Consider the following 15,421-nt stretch of genomic DNA (forward strand, 5'->3'; position numbering starts at 1 on the left):
TATGTGTTCGAAAAGTACTAAATTTGGTACAATAGGGATTCGAGTGAACGGACAGAGCTGGAATCCTGAAATTTGAAATTGAGATTATTGTTGGAGCATAGGATTGGGGAAATTTTGGAAATTCGTATTTATGTGTACGAATAGTACTAAATGGTACTAAATTTATTACAATTTGGATTTGGGTGAACGGATAGAACTGGAATCCTGAATTTTAAGTATTTTAATTTTATTTATTTTAATTTAAAGTATGAATTTTAGTAAACGGAAAGAGTTAGAATTTGAAACCCGTTCGCGGTAGGCTATAGAGTAGAATTTGGATTTGGGTGACGGATAGTGTTTGAGTCCTGAAATTTGAAATATTGGAGTGTAGGACTGAGGTAGTAAGGGTACGAAAATTACTAAGTGGTACTACCTGTGATACAATTTGGAATCCTGGAATTCGGTCAGACTGCTGTTGGAGTATAAGATTGAGATGGAAGTAGTTTTTGAAATTCGTACTTATGGGTACGAAATGTACCAAATGGTGCAACTTGGATTTGAGTGCACGGATAGCGCTGGAATCCTGTTATTTGGAATTATGGTTACTGTTTAAGTGAATGATTAAGGTTGTTTTGGAAAATCGAATTGTACAGAATTTGGTACAATTTGTTTTTTTGTAAAGGGGTTTTTGGAAATTCGTCGTAGAAAGGTACGAAAAGTGCTAAAGTGTACTAAATATGGAATCCATTGTATTAGGCAAACGCGAAGAGCTAGAATTCTGAAATTTTGAACGAGTGGTCATTGGTGGAGAGTTAGGAAGATGTACCAAAGGGTATTTAGAAACTCGTCCTATAAGCGTACGAAAAGTACTAAAAGTTTCTAAATTTGGTACCAATTGCATATTTTTAATGGATAAAGTTAGAATCTTCAAATTTGGTATGGGAATCAAGGTTGGGGAATGGCGTTGAAATAAGGATATGGTTTTGGTTCGTTCGTTTTTATGATTACGAGCAGTAATAAATTTGGATTTGGGTGAACGGATAGAGATGGAATCCTAAAGTTTTGAATTAAGATTACTGTAGGGGTGTAGTATTGAGATAGTTTTGGAAATTCGTACCTTTGGGTACGAAAAGTACTAAATGGTACTAAATTTGGTACAATTTGGATTTGGATGAACGGAACTAAGATTACTGCCGGACAGTAGAATTGAGGTAGTTTGGAAATTCGTACTTATGGGTACGAAAACCACTAAATTTGGTACAATTTGAATTTTAGTAAACGGATAGTGTTGGAATTAAGATTACTGTAGGAGTGTAGTATTGAGGAAATTTTGAAAAGTCGTACGTATGGGTACGAGAAGTACTAAATATGGTGCAATATAGATTTGGGTGAACGTGTAGACCTGGAATTCTGAAAATTTGGGAATGAAATGGTACTAAATTTGATACAATTTGGATTCTGGTGAATTAATAGAGCTGGAATCCTGAAATTTGGAATTACGATTACAGTCGAAGAGTAGGATTCAGGTTGTTTTGAAAAAGCAAACTTATGGTACTAAATTTAATACAATTTGTATGTAGGTGAACGGATAGCGGTGGAATCCTGCAATTTGAAAGTATGATTATTGTAGCCCTGTTGCGTTGAGGAAGTTTTGAAAATTGGTACGAAAATTCTAAATTGTTCTAAATTTTGTACAATTTTAATTTGGTTTAAGGGATAGAGTTTGAATCCTGAAATTTGGAAGTAAGATTACTACTAAAGTGAAGGATTGAGGTAGTTTTGGAAAATCTTATGGATACGAAGAGTTTGACTTGATACTAAGTTTGGTACAATTTGGAATTGGACGAACGGATACAGCTGGAATCTTGAGATTTGGAAATACTGTAATTATTATGGAATTTACTGTAATTATTTTGTATTAATGTCAGTGTATGGATGAGATATATCGTCGAAATACGTACCATAAGTATACGAAAATTATTTAATGGTACTCAATTTGTTTTTGGGTGTAGGGACAGTGCTGGAATTTTTATTTTTTGGAGTTAGGGTGTGTATTGGTGTGCAACGTTGATCTCGCTGTTAATGTGTAAGGGTGAGATACGGCTGATCTTTTTGAAAATAGAACTTAAAGGGTACGTACAGTACTAAGATAAAAATAAATATTGATTAAAATTGGTATTAGTGCGACCAAATTTTCAGTGTTTGTCATTTCCATATTATATATTGTTTATTTGTTTTTTATATGCTTTCCGCATACGAAGTAGCGGGCATTTTGCTAGTATTATATATTTGAATACTGCACTATATAGTAGACACCCTAAGCATATCCGCATTGCCATATGAAGATCCTATGACTTCCCCCGATGACGTAATTACAACTTAAAGTACACAAAATATGCAATTTTTACAAGGTCCGTCGTATATCTATATATATAAATGAGCTTGGTGATAAGTGATTGACTGACTGACTGACTCATCATCAACGCCCAGCCAAAACGGCTAAAGCTAGGAGCTTGAAATTTTACCAGTGGGTCACTGTTGATGCAAATGTGCGAGATAAGGCCGGGTTTTAGAAAATTCGTCCTGGAACCACAAAAAATAACAACAACAAAAATCCTTATTTTTCATTATTATTACGTACTTATGCACTTAGTTGGCCCTCTGCAAGACATGTGTCAAATTAACAATGCTATAACTTCATGATACCGTAAACGATCACACATAATTTCAAATTTTGTAGTTTACTTCTAGGCGCACTTATTTTACCGTAAACCACTAAATAATAGAAAGACAAGACATTTGTTATCTTCCATTGCAACAGATGTCGTGAATAACTAAATGTTTGCAAATCAATGAAAGTGCAATAAAATTGTGCATACTACCACTATTTATTTGCAATTAAGAATTTTATCGTATATGGAGATGTACAGTCATAACTATTCAATTTCAAAATCTGTAATTTGAAGAAATCGATAACTAATTAATGAAATCAATAATAGGCCCCAGGAATATAGGAATTTGGTATGGAAATCAAGGTTGGGAAGTGGTGCTTCTAAAAGGAAATGGTTTGGAAAATTACCAATCATGTGTACGAAAAGTATTAAATGGTACTAAATTTAGTACAATTTAGATTTGGGTGAACGTAAAGAGCTGGAAACCTGAAATTTGGAATTAAGGTTACTGTTGTAGTGTAGGATTGTGATATGAGGGTAGTTTTGGAAATTCGTGCTTCTGTGTATGAAAAGTACTAAATGGTACTAAATTTGATAGAATGGGGATTTGGGTGAACGGATAATAGCTGGAATCTCGATATTTGGAATTGAGATTACAGGTGGGGTGTAGGATTGAGGTAGTTTTGAAAATTCGTACTTATGGGTACGAAAAGTACTAAATGGTACTAAATTTAGTACAATTTGGATTTGAATGAACGGATAGAGCTGGAAACCTGAAATTTGGAATTAATATTACTGTTGAAGTGTAGGATTGAGATATGAGGGTAGTTTTGGAAATTAGTACTTATGTGTACGAAAAGTACTAAATAGTACTAAATTTGGTACAATAGGGATTTGGGTGAACGGATAGAGCTGGAATCCTGATATTTGGAATTGAGATTACTGTTGGAGTGTAGGATTGAAGAACTTTTGGAAATTCGTACTTATGTGTATGAAAAGTACTAAATGGTACTAAATTTGATACAATGGGGATTTGGGTGAACGGATAAAAGCTGGAATCTCGAAATTTGGAATTGAGATTACTGGTGGGGTGTAGGATTGAGGTAGTTTTGAAAATTCGTACTTATGGGTACGAAAAGTACTAAATGGTACTAAATTTAGTGCAATTTGGATTTGGGTGAACGTATGTATGTAGCTGGAAACCTGAAATTTGGAATTAAGATTACTGTGAAGTGTAGGACTGAGATATGAGGGTGGTTTTGGAAATTCGTACTTATGTGTTCGAAAAGTACTAAATTTGGTACAATAGGGATTCGAGTGAACGGACAGAGCTGGAATCCTGAAATTTGAAATTGAGATTATTGTTGGAGCATAGGATTGGGGAAATTTTGGAAATTCGTATTTATGTGTACGAATAGTACTAAATGGTACTAAATTTAGTACAATTTAGATTTGGGTGAAAGGAAAGAGCTGGAAACCTGAAATTTGGAATTAATATTACTGTTGAAGTGTAGGATTGAGATATGAGGGTGGTTTTGGAAATTAGTACTTATGTGTACGGAAAGTACTAAATGGAACTAAATTTTGTATAATGGGTATTTGGGTGAACGGATAGCTCTGGAATCTCGAAATTTGGAACTGAGATTACTGGTGGAGTTTAGTATTGTGGAAGTTTTGGAAATTCGTACATAGGGTACGAAAAATACTAAATAGCACTAAATTTGGTACAGTTTCGATTTGGGTGAACGGATAGAGTTTGATTCCTCAAATTTGGACTGAGGATCACTGATGAAGAGTAAGAAATATGCACCAAACGGTTTTTGGAAACTTGAGTGTACGAAAAGTACTAAATGGTACTAAATTTAGTACAATTTGGATTTGGGTGAACGTATAGAATTGAATTGATATTACTGTTGGAGTGTAGGACTGGGGAAGTTTTGGAAATTCTTACCTATGTTAATGAGAAGTACTAAATTTGGGACAATGGGGATTTGGGTGAACGGATATAGTTGGAATCTCGAAATTTGGAATTGAGATTACTGGTGGGGTGTAGAATTGAGGTAGTTTTGAAAATTCGTACTTATGGGTACGAAAAGTACTAAATGATACTAAATTTAGTGCAATTTGGATTTGGGTGAACGTATGTATGTAGCTGGAAACCTGAAATTTGGAATTAAGATTACTGTGAAGTGTAGGACTGAGATATGAGGGTGGTTTTGGAAAGTCGTACTTATGTGTTCGAAAAGTACTAAATTTGGTACAATAGGGATTCGAGTGAACGGACAGAGCTGGAATCCTGAAATTTGAAATTGAGATTATTGTTGGAGCATAGGATTGGGGAAATTTTGGAAATTCGTATTTATGTGTACGAATAGTACTAAATGGTACTAAATTTATTACAATTTGGATTTGGGTGAACGGATAGAACTGGAATCCTGAATTTTAAGTATTTTAATTTTATTTATTTTAATTTAAAGTATGAATTTTAGTAAACGGAAAGAGTTAGAATTTGAAACCCGTTCGCGGTAGGCTATAGAGTAGAATTTGGATTTGGGTGACGGATAGTGTTTGAGTCCTGAAATTTGAAATATTGGAGTGTAGGACTGAGGTAGTAAGGGTACGAAAATTACTAAGTGGTACTACCTGTGATACAATTTGGAATCCTGGAATTCGGTCAGACTGCTGTTGGAGTATAAGATTGAGATGGAAGTAGTTTTTGAAATTCGTACTTATGGGTACGAAATGTACCAAATGGTGCAACTTGGATTTGAGTGCACGGATAGCGCTGGAATCCTGTTATTTGGAATTATGGTTACTGTTTAAGTGAATGATTAAGGTTGTTTTGGAAAATCGAATTGTACAGAATTTGGTACAATTTGTTTTTTTGTAAAGGGGTTTTTGGAAATTCGTCGTAGAAAGGTACGAAAAGTGCTAAAGTGTACTAAATATGGAATCCATTGTATTAGGCAAACGCGAAGAGCTAGAATTCTGAAATTTTGAACGAGTGGTCATTGGTGGAGAGTTAGGAAGATGTACCAAAGGGTATTTAGAAACTCGTCCTATAAGCGTACGAAAAGTACTAAAAGTTTCTAAATTTGGTACCAATTGCATATTTTTAATGGATAAAGTTAGAATCTTCAAATTTGGTATGGGAATCAAGGTTGGGGAATGGCGTTGAAATAAGGATATGGTTTTGGTTCGTTCGTTTTTATGATTACGAGCAGTAATAAATTTGGATTTGGGTGAACGGATAGAGATGGAATCCTAAAGTTTTGAATTAAGATTACTGTAGGGGTGTAGTATTGAGATAGTTTTGGAAATTCGTACCTTTGGGTACGAAAAGTACTAAATGGTACTAAATTTGGTACAATTTGGATTTGGATGAACGGAACTAAGATTACTGCCGGACAGTAGAATTGAGGTAGTTTGGAAATTCGTACTTATGGGTACGAAAACCACTAAATTTGGTACAATTTGAATTTTAGTAAACGGATAGTGTTGGAATTAAGATTACTGTAGGAGTGTAGTATTGAGGAAATTTTGAAAAGTCGTACGTATGGGTACGAGAAGTACTAAATATGGTGCAATATAGATTTGGGTGAACGTGTAGACCTGGAATCCTGAAAATTTGGGAATGAAATGGTACTAAATTTGATACAATTTGGATTCTGGTGAATTAATAGAGCTGGAATCCTGAAATTTGGAATTACGATTACAGTCGAAGAGTAGGATTCAGGTTGTTTTGAAAAAGCAAACTTATGGTACTAAATTTAATACAATTTGTATGTAGGTGAACGGATAGCGGTGGAATCCTGCAATTTGAAAGTATGATTATTGTAGCCCTGTTGCGTTGAGGAAGTTTTGAAAATTGGTACGAAAATTCTAAATTGTTCTAAATTTTGTACAATTTTAATTTGGTTTAAGGGATAGAGTTTGAATCCTGAAATTTGGAAGTAAGATTACTACTAAAGTGAAGGATTGAGGTAGTTTTGGAAAATCTTATGGATACGAAGAGTTTGACTTGATACTAAGTTTGGTACAATTTGGAATTGGACGAACGGATACAGCTGGAATCTTGAGATTTGGAAATACTGTAATTATTATGGAATTTACTGTAATTATTTTGTATTAATGTCAGTGTATGGATGAGATATATCGTCGAAATACGTACCATAAGTATACGAAAATTATTTAATGGTACTCAATTTGTTTTTGGGTGTAGGGACAGTGCTGGAATTTTTATTTTTTGGAGTTAGGGTGTGTATTGGTGTGCAACGTTGATCTCGCTGTTAATGTGTAAGGGTGAGATACGGCTGATCTTTTTGAAAATAGAACTTAAAGGGTACGTACAGTACTAAGATAAAAATAAATATTGATTAAAATTGGTATTAGTGCGACCAAATTTTCAGTGTTTGTCATTTCCATATTATATATTGTTTATTTGTTTTTTATATGCTTTCCGCATACGAAGTAGCGGGCATTTTGCTAGTCTATATATATAAATGAGCTTGGTGATAAGTGATTGACTGACTGACTGACTCATCATCAACGCCCAGCCAAAACGGCTAAAGCTAGGAGCTTGAAATTTTACCAGTGGGTCACTGTTGATGCAAATGTGCGAGATAAGGCCGGGTTTTAGAAAATTCGTCCTGGAACCACAAAAAATAACAACAACAAAAATCCTTATTTTTCATTATTATTACGTACTTATGCACTTAGTTGGCCCTCTGCAAGACATGTGTCAAATTAACAATGCTATAACTTCATGATACCGTAAACGATCACACATAATTTCAAATTTTGTAGTTTACTTCTAGGCGCACTTATTTTACCGTCAACCACTAAATAATAGAAAGACAAGACATTTGTTATCTTCCATTGCAACAGATGTCGTGAATAACTAAATGTTTGCAAATCAATGAAAGTGCAATAAAATTGTGCATACTACCACTATTTATTTGCAATTAAGAATTTTATCGTATATGGAGATGTACAGTCATAACTATTCAATTTCAAAATCTGTAATTTGAAGAAATCGATAACTAATTAATGAAATCAATAATAGGCCCCAGGAATATAGGAATTTGGTATGGAAATCAAGGTTGGGAAGTGGTGCTTCTAAAAGGAAATGGTTTGGAAAATTACCAATCATGTGTACGAAAAGTATTAAATGGTACTAAATTTAGTACAATTTAGATTTGGGTGAACGTAAAGAGCTGGAAACCTGAAATTTGGAATTAAGGTTACTGTTGTAGTGTAGGATTGTGATATGAGGGTAGTTTTGGAAATTCGTGCTTCTGTGTATGAAAAGTACTAAATGGTACTAAATTTGATAGAATGGGGATTTGGGTGAACGGATAATAGCTGGAATCTCGATATTTGGAATTGAGATTACAGGTGGGGTGTAGGATTGAGGTAGTTTTGAAAATTCGTACTTATGGGTACGAAAAGTACTAAATGGTACTAAATTTAGTACAATTTGGATTTGAATGAACGGATAGAGCTGGAAACCTGAAATTTGGAATTAATATTACTGTTGAAGTGTAGGATTGAGATATGAGGGTAGTTTTGGAAATTAGTACTTATGTGTACGAAAAGTACTAAATAGTACTAAATTTGGTACAATAGGGATTTGGGTGAACGGATAGAGCTGGAATCCTGATATTTGGAATTGAGATTACTGTTGGAGTGTAGGATTGAAGAACTTTTGGAAATTCGTACTTATGTGTATGAAAAGTACTAAATGGTACTAAATTTGATACAATGGGGATTTGGGTGAACGGATAAAAGCTGGAATCTCGAAATTTGGAATTGAGATTACTGGTGGGGTGTAGGATTGAGGTAGTTTTGAAAATTCGTACTTATGGGTACGAAAAGTACTAAATGGTACTAAATTTAGTGCAATTTGGATTTGGGTGAACGTATGTATGTAGCTGGAAACCTGAAATTTGGAATTAAGATTACTGTGAAGTGTAGGACTGAGATATGAGGGTGGTTTTGGAAATTCGTACTTATGTGTTCGAAAAGTACTAAATTTGGTACAATAGGGATTCGAGTGAACGGACAGAGCTGGAATCCTGAAATTTGAAATTGAGATTATTGTTGGAGCATAGGATTGGGGAAATTTTGGAAATTCGTATTTATGTGTACGAATAGTACTAAATGGTACTAAATTTAGTACAATTTAGATTTGGGTGAAAGGAAAGAGCTGGAAACCTGAAATTTGGAATTAATATTACTGTTGAAGTGTAGGATTGAGATATGAGGGTGGTTTTGGAAATTAGTACTTATGTGTACGGAAAGTACTAAATGGAACTAAATTTTGTATAATGGGTATTTGGGTGAACGGATAGCTCTGGAATCTCGAAATTTGGAACTGAGATTACTGGTGGAGTTTAGTATTGTGGAAGTTTTGGAAATTCGTACATAGGGTACGAAAAATACTAAATAGCACTAAATTTGGTACAGTTTCGATTTGGGTGAACGGATAGAGTTTGATTCCTCAAATTTGGACTGAGGATCACTGATGAAGAGTAAGAAATATGCACCAAACGGTTTTTGGAAACTTGAGTGTACGAAAAGTACTAAATGGTACTAAATTTAGTACAATTTGGATTTGGGTGAACGTATAGAGCTGGATTCCTGAAATTTGGAATTGATATTACTGTTGGAGTGTAGGACTGGGGAAGTTTTGGAAATTCTTACCTATGTTAATGAGAAGTACTAAATTTGGGACAATGGGGATTTGGGTGAACGGATATAGTTGGAATCTCGAAATTTGGAATTGAGATTACTGGTGGGGTGTAGAATTGAGGTAGTTTTGAAAATTCGTACTTATGGGTACGAAAAGTACTAAATGATACTAAATTTAGTGCAATTTGGATTTGGGTGAACGTATGTATGTAGCTGGAAACCTGAAATTTGGAATTAAGATTACTGTGAAGTGTAGGACTGAGATATGAGGGTGGTTTTGGAAAGTCGTACTTATGTGTTCGAAAAGTACTAAATTTGGTACAATAGGGATTCGAGTGAACGGACAGAGCTGGAATCCTGAAATTTGAAATTGAGATTATTGTTGGAGCATAGGATTGGGGAAATTTTGGAAATTCGTATTTATGTGTACGAATAGTACTAAATGGTACTAAATTTATTACAATTTGGATTTGGGTGAACGGATAGAACTGGAATCCTGAATTTTAAGTATTTTAATTTTATTTATTTTAATTTAAAGTATGAATTTTAGTAAACGGAAAGAGTTAGAATTTGAAACCCGTTCGCGGTAGGCTATAGAGTAGAATTTGGATTTGGGTGACGGATAGTGTTTGAGTCCTGAAATTTGAAATATTGGAGTGTAGGACTGAGGTAGTAAGGGTACGAAAATTACTAAGTGGTACTACCTGTGATACAATTTGGAATCCTGGAATTCGGTCAGACTGCTGTTGGAGTATAAGATTGAGATGGAAGTAGTTTTTGAAATTCGTACTTATGGGTACGAAATGTACCAAATGGTGCAACTTGGATTTGAGTGCACGGATAGCGCTGGAATCCTGTTATTTGGAATTATGGTTACTGTTTAAGTGAATGATTAAGGTTGTTTTGGAAAATCGAATTGTACAGAATTTGGTACAATTTGTTTTTTTGTAAAGGGGTTTTTGGAAATTCGTCGTAGAAAGGTACGAAAAGTGCTAAAGTGTACTAAATATGGAATCCATTGTATTAGGCAAACGCGAAGAGCTAGAATTCTGAAATTTTGAACGAGTGGTCATTGGTGGAGAGTTAGGAAGATGTACCAAAGGGTATTTAGAAACTCGTCCTATAAGCGTACGAAAAGTACTAAAAGTTTCTAAATTTGGTACCAATTGCATATTTTTAATGGATAAAGTTAGAATCTTCAAATTTGGTATGGGAATCAAGGTTGGGGAATGGCGTTGAAATAAGGATATGGTTTTGGTTCGTTCGTTTTTATGATTACGAGCAGTAATAAATTTGGATTTGGGTGAACGGATAGAGATGGAATCCTAAAGTTTTGAATTAAGATTACTGTAGGGGTGTAGTATTGAGATAGTTTTGGAAATTCGTACCTTTGGGTACGAAAAGTACTAAATGGTACTAAATTTGGTACAATTTGGATTTGGATGAACGGAACTAAGATTACTGCCGGACAGTAGAATTGAGGTAGTTTGGAAATTCGTACTTATGGGTACGAAAACCACTAAATTTGGTACAATTTGAATTTTAGTAAACGGATAGTGTTGGAATTAAGATTACTGTAGGAGTGTAGTATTGAGGAAATTTTGAAAAGTCGTACGTATGGGTACGAGAAGTACTAAATATGGTGCAATATAGATTTGGGTGAACGTGTAGACCTGGAATCCTGAAAATTTGGGAATGAAATGGTACTAAATTTGATACAATTTGGATTCTGGTGAATTAATAGAGCTGGAATCCTGAAATTTGGAATTACGATTACAGTCGAAGAGTAGGATTCAGGTTGTTTTGAAAAAGCAAACTTATGGTACTAAATTTAATACAATTTGTATGTAGGTGAACGGATAGCGGTGGAATCCTGCAATTTGAAAGTATGATTATTGTAGCCCTGTTGCGTTGAGGAAGTTTTGAAAATTGGTACGAAAATTCTAAATTGTTCTAAATTTTGTACAATTTTAATTTGGTTTAAGGGATAGAGTTTGAATCCTGAAATTTGGAAGTAAGATTACTACTAAAGTGAAGGATTGAGGTAGTTTTGGAAAATCTTATGGATACGAAGAGTTTGACTTGATACTAAGTTTGGTACAATTTGGAATTGGACGAACGGATACAGCTGGAATCTTGAGATTTGGAAATACTGTAATTATTATGGAATTTACTGTAATTATTTTGTATTAATGTCAGTGTATGGATGAGATATATCGTCGAAATACGTACCATAAGTATACGAAAATTATTTAATGGTACTCAATTTGTTTTTGGGTGTAGGGACAGTGCTGGAATTTTTATTTTTTGGAGTTAGGGTGTGTATTGGTGTGCAACGTTGATCTCGCTGTTAATGTGTAAGGGTGAGATACGGCTGATCTTTTTGAAAATAGAACTTAAAGGGTACGTACAGTACTAAGATAAAAATAAATATTGATTAAAATTGGTATTAGTGCGACCAAATTTTCAGTGTTTGTCATTTCCATATTATATATTGTTTATTTGTTTTTTATATGCTTTCCGCATACGAAGTAGCGGGCATTTTGCTAGTTTTCTATATTTTTGAATATATACTAAACATAACTATTTCAAAAACGATTTGTATCAAGCGTACAACATCTCCTTAATATATTAATGTCAAAAGACCCACAAAAAGTATTTGTTTGTATCCGAAAATAACGAAAGTCTGGGTAAACTCGTAAAAACCGATTTTGAGCTATATCTCAAAAATAAGAGCTGATGGAGAAAAACCGTGACAGGATTTGAAAATAACTCGCCGATTTCATCTAGAAACAACCGCAACTTCGGTTGAAACAAAAGTCGTGTTGACCAGTGTAATCAACGCCCAGACTAAACGGCTAAAGCTAGAATCTTGAAATTTTGGGTGAGGGTCCCTCTTATTCCGAAGGTGTCAGATAAGGCTGGATTTTTGGAAATTAGAACTAGAACTGTACTAAAAGTACTAAAAGGTACTAAATATGGTACCCTTTGTATTAGGCAAACGCGAATAGCTAGAATTCTGAAATTTGGAATGAGATTCACTGATGGAGAGTTAGAAAGGTGTACCAAAGGGTTTTTGGAAATTAGAACTATAAGTGTACTGAAAGTACTAAAAGTTACTAAATTTATTACTATTTAGTATTACGTGAACGGATAGAGCTAAAATCTTGAAATTTGGAATGAAAATCAAGGTTTAGAAGATGAGTTGATATAAGGAGGTGGTTTTGAAAATGTGTACTCATGTGTACGAATAGTACTACAAGGTAGTAAATTTGGTACAATTTGAATTTGGGCGAACCGATAAAGTTGGAATTCTGAAATTTAGAATTACTATTACTGTTGGAGCGTAGGTTTGAGATATGGAGGTAGTTTTCGAAATTAGTACATATGGGTACGAAAGGTACTAAATAGTACCAAATAAGGTACAATTTGGATTTGGGGGAACGGATGGAGCTGGAATCCTGAAGTTTAGAATTAGGATTACAGTCGGAGTGTAGGATAGAGGTATTTTGGAAATTCGTACTTTTGGGTACGAAAAGTACTAAATGGTACCAAAGTTGGTACAATATGAATTTAAGTGATCGGATAGAGCTGGAATAGAGAAATTTGAAATTATGATTACTATTGGAGTGTGGGATTGGGATACTTTTGGAAATTCGTACTTATGGCAACGAAAAGTACTAAATGGTACCAAATTGCTGGGTACTCATTCAAAAACATAATAATTCTAGATTTAATAATGTCTGTGCTCATTCCAAAATCTATAATCTAATATTACATAAGAGTTGAGTAATGATGACTGACTGACTCACTGACTGACTGATAACACTGCTCAACAAAATTGAAAAAGTTGAATGCTTCAGACGAAGTTGCAGTTGTTTCTATATGAGATCGGCGAGTTATTTTCAAATCCGGTCCCGGGTTTTCTCCATCAGCTCTTGTTTTTGAGATATAGCTCAAAATCGGTTTTTACGAGTTTTACCCAGACTTTCGTTATTTTCGGATACAAACAAATATTTTTTGTGGGTTTTTCGACATATATATATATTAAGGAGATGTTGTACGCTCGATACAAATCGTTTTTGAAATAATTATGGTGAGTATATATCAAAAAATATAGGAAATATACGACGGACCTTGTAAAAATTGCATATTTTGAGTACTTTAAGCTGTAATTACGTCATCAGGGGAAGTCATAGGATCTTGATATGGTACTCCGGATATGCTTAGGGTGTTTACTATATAATCCAGTATTCAAATGTATAATATAAAGTTCATAGCGTCCATGATTCCGCCATTACCTAAAAACCATCATGGAGAATGCCATTGAAAAGTAAATGGCCTATGTGGTAATGATATGACTGGTAAATGATTTCCCTTTAGCAGTCTTCATGGCGATTTTTAGGTTATGGCCGAATCATGGGCGCTATGAACTTTATATTATATATTTGAATACTGCACTATATAGTAGACACCCTAAGCATATCCGCATTGCCATATGAAGATCCTATGACTTCCCCCGATGACGTAATTACAACTTAAAGTACACAAAATATGCAATTTTTACAAGGTCCGTCGTATATTTTCTATATTTTTGAATATATACTAAACATAACTATTTCAAAAACGATTTGTATCGAGCGTACAACATCTCCTTAATATATTAATGTCAAAAGACCCACAAAAAGTATTTGTTTGTATCCGAAAATAACGAAAGTCTGGGTAAACTCGTAAAAACCGATTTTGAGCTATATCTCAAAAATAAGAGCTGATGGAGAAAAACCGTGACAGGATTTGAAAATAACTCGCCGATTTCATCTAGAAACAACCGCAACTTCGGTTGAAACAAAAGTCGTGTTGACCAGTGTAATCAACGCCCAGACTAAACGGCTAAAGCTAGAATCTTGAAATTTTGGGTGAGGGTCCCTCTTATTCCGAAGGTGTCAGATAAGGCTGGATTTTTGGAAATTAGAACTAGAACTGTACTAAAAGTACTAAAAGGTACTAAATATGGTACCCTTTGTATTAGGCAAACGCGAATAGCTAGAATTCTGAAATTTGGAATGAGATTCACTGATGGAGAGTTAGAAAGGTGTACCAAAGGGTTTTTGGAAATTAGAACTATAAGTGTACTGAAAGTACTAAAAGTTACTAAATTTATTACTATTTAGTATTACGTGAACGGATAGAGCTAAAATCTTGAAATTTGGAATGAAAATCAAGGTTTAGAAGATGAGTTGATATAAGGAGGTGGTTTTGAAAATGTGTACTCATGTGTACGAATAGTACTAAAATGTAGTAAATTTGGTACAATTTGAATTTGGGCGAACCGATAATGTTGGAATTCCGAAATTTAGAATTACTATTACTGTTGGAGCGTAGGTTTGAGATATGGAGGTAGTTTTCGAAATTAGTACATATGGGTACGAAAGGTACTAAATAGTACCAAATAAGGTACAATTTGGATTTGGGGGAACGGATGGAGCTGGAATCTTGAAGTTTAGAATTAGGATTACAGTCGGAGTGTAGGATAGAGGTATTTTGGAAATTCGTACTTTTGGGTACGAAAAGTACTAAATGGTACCAAAGTTGGTACAATATGAATTTAAGTGATCGGATAGAGCTGGAATAGAGAAATTTGAAATTATGATTACTATTGGAGTGTGGGATTGGGATACTTTTGGAAATTCGTACTTATGGCAACGAAAAGTACTAAATGGTACAAAATTTGGTACAATTTGGATTTGGGTGATCGGATACATTTGGAATCCTGAAATTCGAAATTAAGATAACTTTTGGAGTGTTGGATAGAGGTACGTTTGGAAATTCGGACCTATGGGAACAAAAAGTACTAAATGGTACTAAAGTTGGTACAATTGGGATTACGGTGATCGGATGCAGCTGTAATCTGAAATTTGGAATTAAGATTACTGTTGGCGTGTACGATTGAGGTAGTTGTGGATATTCGTACTCATGGGTACGAATAGTACTAAATAGTACCAAATTTGGTACAATTTGGATTTGGGTGAACGGATATACCTGAAATTCCGAGATTTGAAATAAGGAGTAAAGCTGAA

Source organism: Musca autumnalis, unplaced genomic scaffold, assembly GCF_047663935.1.
Source record: "Musca autumnalis isolate F117 unplaced genomic scaffold, ASM4766393v1 scaffold_67, whole genome shotgun sequence".
In the NCBI taxonomy this organism is placed as follows: Eukaryota; Metazoa; Arthropoda; class Insecta; order Diptera; family Muscidae; genus Musca; species Musca autumnalis.